The sequence below is a fragment of the Silene latifolia genome, unplaced genomic scaffold (assembly GCF_048544455.1).
Source record: "Silene latifolia isolate original U9 population unplaced genomic scaffold, ASM4854445v1 chrun_scaffold_16, whole genome shotgun sequence".
NCBI classification, from domain to species: Eukaryota; Viridiplantae; Streptophyta; class Magnoliopsida; order Caryophyllales; family Caryophyllaceae; genus Silene; species Silene latifolia.
Window position 1 is genome coordinate 2,172,927 of NW_027413123.1, and position 5,545 is coordinate 2,178,471.

Sequence of the window (5,545 nt, forward strand, 5' to 3'; positions counted from 1 at the left end):
AACCCTTACCCCTGGGGCAAAGGCGCCAAAATATTCATAAAGGCCAGGGATAGTCTCCCTGGCCCAAAACAGAAAAATAAAATAAAATATTGTTTGTCCAGGGACATCCCCCCTGGATGGGCCAAAATACCAACTGAAAAAATAAATTACTGCTTCTCCTTAGAAACAGTACCAGCATCAACATCCTGCTCCTTACTCTTAGCCGGATCAGCGTCAACATCCTGCTCCCCTGGAGAGTCGACCTCCTGTTCATTTTCCATATTATGCAGGTCAGGATTCTTTGAAGCAGCAAAAGCCATCTCAGCTTCAGGGTTCCACTTCGCCCTGGCCTCAACAGGCTCTGACATAGCAGCAGCCCTTCCTTTGATATAGAAGTAGAGTGAAGCATCATCTAGCTTGAACTCCAAGTCATCCCTCTCTTGGATGAACTCCTCATTTCTGTCCAAAGCTTCCTGCAAAAGCCGCTTACTCGAAACTGCCTCAGTCTTAGCAGCATCTCTCTCAGCCTACACCCTCACTAAGTTAGCAGCTTTAGCAGCCAGGCCAGCTTGTGCAAAATACAGCTCAGACTTCAGCCTATTATAATCTGACCTCATCAGATCAATTCTGGCTACCAAAGAAGTAGCCTGATAGGCATTATGGAGACAGATCGCAGCACCCTGATCAAAAACAAAGAGAAACGTATGAGTAATATACCCCAATAATAAAAACTGCTCAAACAAAACACACATAAAAATTGTTCCAGCCTACCTCCCTTACAACAGCCAAGGCACCTACCAAGAGGCTGACTGAATGATCCACCGAAGCAACTGCCTGAGTAGCAGTCTCAACAGGGTCAAGGGTGAGCATGACATCTGATCTAGAAGTAGCGTAATCCCTGATCTTCACCCTAGCAGCCTCCATATTGTCCACCCTGGCTCTCACTTCCCTGACCGGGGCAGAAATGTCAACATCTTCGATTTTCCTTTTTTGGGCTGCTGAACTTGTTTCAGCGGGGGTTGCAGGTACGGCAGTGACCTTAGCAGCATCAGACTGTTCAGTCAAATCAATAACAGGCTCAGCATCCCCGCTTCCCTGGGAACCTTTGATGTGACCATAATTAGCGCATATTTAGTCCCCGAATTAGCCTTGTTCCCATGCTTTTTAGTGCATATTTGGATCATTTATTGTCTTTAGTTCTTTGTTTTGCATATTCTTTGAGGTTTTGTGTCCTTGGTAGGAAAGGAGTGCAAACCTTGCATTTTCATGGCAAAATGAGACTAAATTGATTGAATCCAATGACCAAGCATCAAGGAGAGACAAGATTAGAAGGCCTTTGTACATATTATAGTAGTTGGGCAATGATGAGGAAAGATCCTTGTATCCCCAAGGAAATCCCCAAGGATTTTATGAAGAAAAGGGAAGAAAAGAAGAAGAAACACACTGAGTGACGACAATCCGCCCGTCTTCCCCTGAAGACGCCCATCCCCAGGACCACAATCCGTGCGTCTTCCATCAAAGACGCCCGGGAAGCAGCACCTAGAAGACGCCCGTCTTCTCTCAAAGACGCCCGGGCAGAGACTCCTGAATCCGGTCGTCCCGTGCCTAAGACGCACGGATTCCAAGACAGCGCAAATCCGTTTCTTCAAGCTTCAAGAAATATGCCCTTCCTTCAGAAAATACCGGAGTTTCCCTAAGTAGGGACTTAATCGTCATTTAAGCCCTTAGTTAACCCTAATGCATCCACCTAATTTCCACTATAAATACCCCATTAGTCTAATTAGAAGAGCATGTTCTTCTTATCAATTCTTAGAGTAGTTAATATCAATCAAATCTCTCTTTAGTTTTGTAATCAATAATTAATCAAGTTTTAATACAAGTTTTATTTCCTTAATCTCTCTTTTTTTCATCCATTATTTTGGGTAATTAAGGATTATTTGGGTTATTATTGGGAGATTGACAACCTCTCAATCAAGCATCAAGTACTTTTATTCTTGCTTTATTATTGGAATCATTAGTAGGTATAATTCTCTTAATCCCTTTTTAATTATTGCTAATTACTTTCATTTGTTCATCATGTTTCACTTTGTTGGTATGATTGACAACCTTGCTAGCATGTTCAACATGATAATGAGTGAGTAGTTCCATAGCTAGGGTTAATGGGTAATTAGGGGAAACCAACATGGGAAATGATTCATGCTTAAATTAATATGCTTTTATGGTTTATTTGCTTGCTTGTTTTGATCTCAACTCATGCACATGTTATGTTTGATGAAATGTGAGCCTATGAATCCTTGCATTTTTTACCCATCACCTATCTTTTCAATGAGACTTGTAAGACATAAACCAACTCGAGTCTCATTAGACCATGCATGTTGTTGAGTAGGGAAGATTAAGTCGACTTGTAGGTGTTGTACAATCTAATCGATTCGGCTCCGGGACCCAAACTTTCCTAGGATTGTAAGATATAACCCAACTCAATCCATCACAATAATAATTGCTTGCTTATAATTTGAGAACATGTTTGTATGATCAATTCCCATGAATCCCCTATGACCCCATGACACTCTAGTGTTTTTTATCAATTGTTTACAACCCTTTCAATTCATCTTGCTTATTTACTTTCATTGCTATTTAGTTTAGTGACCTTCTACATCAACCCAAATTGTGACACCCCTAAGACATCACTAGTTTCAATAGAAATCTCATCTCAATTCCCGTCCCTTGGGATCCGACCTTTACTTGCCTCTTTACTAATTGTAGAGTTGTTTGTGAAGTTATAAATTGTGTTTTGGTCTAGGTGCTTCCAACGACAATTGTTCCGAAAAATAGAATATAGCATCCGAAAATAGTCCCGACCAAAAATGGCGCTGTTGCCGGGGACGGTGTTATCTTGATTTAGATTTTCTTATATTGTTATTAGTTGTGTCTTTCTTTGCCTTGAGGAAGTAAAACTCCTCAAGGTTTGTTCTAATTGTTTTCGAGTTGTTTGATATTTTGCATGTCTAGAAGGTCACAACGTGATTTGTTACCTTTTGATCGTGAAATTGAAAGAAGTTTGACAACCAATAGAATACTTGCTAGGAGAAATTTGAGAGGTATTAGTGAGGTTGTAGATATTCAACCAACTATTGAGTTCATCAACCCTTTTGCAAGAGAAGGTGAGGAAAACCCAACACAATATACAACACAAAATCAACCCACAATGCCTAAGTTTTCATCACATTCCGTACCCACCGAGGAGAACCTACCCAATGGTACTCCCACACCACAACATCTAACCGGAAATTTCATTGCCAAATCCGCATTTATCCAATTAGTCGAAAGGAGCCAATTTGGGGGGATGCCTAGTGAAGACCCTCATTCTCATATGAAGACCTTTTGTGACTATTGTGTTGCGATTTCTCAAACCGGTGTAACTCAAGACCAAATTCGATGGGTCTTATTTCCTTTTTCTCTAATTGGCACCGCGAAACAATGGTTGAAGGGCCTTGATAAGGCCACTCTCGGAATTGATTCTTGGAAAAAGTTGGCTCTAGCTTTCTACAAAATATTCTACCCACCGGAAAAGACTAACATGCTAAGAGCTCAAATTATGTGTTTTAAGCAAAGGGATGAAGATTCTTTGTATGAAGCTTGGGAGCGGTTCAAAGGAATTTGTCTCTCATGTCCTCACCATGGACTTAGCGAGTGGTTCTTGGTACAACAATTTTGGAACGGTCTATATGAAGATTCAAGGAAGATTCTCAACATGGGATCAAATGGAATGTTCACCGAAGTTAATGACAATCAAACTTGGAACAAAATTGAGGACATGGCGGTCCATAACTCACAATATAGTAGACCTCGCAAGGCTACTAGAGGAGGAAAGCATGAAGTGGACTCCGTTACTCAATTGGGTGCTCAACTTAGTGCTCACATTGACACAATCAATTTGAAATTTGAAAAAGCTATGGCTAGACTTCAAGAACCTCAAAATCACCAAAGCATCATGTTACATGACGGCATCCTCACCAATCCCAAGTGGGATATGTGAGAATTGTGGAACTTTGGGACATGACTCAAGTGAATGTAGGGGAACAAATGAACAAGTGAATGCTTTCCAAGCATACAAGAGTGGTACCCCTTATTCTAACTATTACAATGAAAACACCAAATTCCATCCAAATCTCTCATACAAAAGCCAAAATGTTCAAAACCCTCAAACAACATACACCCCACCTCCCATGAGAAACCAAAATCAAAGACCCTTTTACAACCAAAACCAAGGTTACCAAAATCAAAATCCATACAATCAACAAAATGACCAAGGTTTTGATGTTCAAAAAGCGGTCCTCCAAATGCAAAAGAATCAACAAGAATTTTTCACTCAAATGCAAAAAGATAGTCAAGCAAAGGAAACCACCATCAACAACATCCTAGCTCACACAAAAATGTTGGAAACCCAATTAACTCAACTAGCATCTTCAAGCTCACAAAGACAAAAGGGGCAATTACCACCTCAAAGTAATCCCCCAAGACATGAAACGGTTAGTGCCATTCACTTGAGAAGTGGTACAAGGTATGAAGCACCGAAGAAGCAAGTTGAGGATGAAGTTGTGGAAGCTAGTGATAAGGAAGAAATTGTGCAAAACTCCAAAGATGGAGAATCATCAAAGGAATAAATTTCAAAGAAAAATGAAGACAAAGTCAAGGAGAAGGAGCCCATTAGTCTCAATTCCTTTCAGGGAATTAATCAATCACGTGCCGGCCTATGCGAAATACATGAAAGACATCCTCACAAAGAAGAAGTCGATCCGGAAGCTTGAGACTATCGCCTTTACTAAGGTGAGTAGTGCAATACTTCAAGGGAGTTCACCTCCAAAACTCAAGGATCCGGGATGCTTCTCAATACCGTGTACCATTGGCGACACCACAATCAACAAAGCCTTATGTGATCTAGGGGCTAGTGTGAGTGTTATGCCGTACTCGGTGAGTAAAAGGTTGGGGATAGGAGAGCTTAAATGCACCAATATCACACTCCAAATGGCCGATAGATCGACGAAGACACCATTAGGGATATGGGAAGATATTCCCGTACGAATTGGGAAATTTTTTATCCCGGTGGACTTTGTCATTGTTGATATGGAAGAAGATTCCAACATTCCAATCATTCTAGGAAGACCTTTCTTACACACCGCGGGTGCGGTGATTGATGTGAAACATGGAGAGCTCACTCTAGAAGTGGGAGATGAGAGTATAAATTTTAATCTTGACAAGACTATGAGAGCTCCCTGTTTACATGAACCATGTTTTATGATCGATCATTATAGCCGGAAGGATGATAGGGAGAAGTCGGAACTCCAAAGGAAGAAGAAAATTGAAGATGCTCCATTCCAAGAGCAAGTGAATTGTAACAAAGAGAGCTTGCAAAGCTCACCAAAGTCAAGCAATGAAGAAGATGGCCTCATTGGCCAAAACAAGAAATTGGGAGAGTTGTCTCTATCAACTCAAGAGATCTTTAGTGATCAAGTAGATGAAGTTTGTGGTCTTTGGGACGATGAGTTTAAAGGGATTTTCAATCCCT

General features: G+C 40.9%; 1 non-coding gene across 1 annotated transcript; it reads right to left on the reverse strand.

Annotated features, from left to right (window-relative positions):
• Positions 1–3,556: 3,556 nt before the first annotated feature.
• On the reverse strand, positions 3,557–3,663 carry LOC141637394 (small nucleolar RNA R71). Its single transcript, XR_012541778.1, has one exon. It is a non-coding gene; the product is annotated as a small nucleolar RNA R71 (small nucleolar RNA).
• Positions 3,664–5,545: the final 1,882 nt, after the last annotated feature.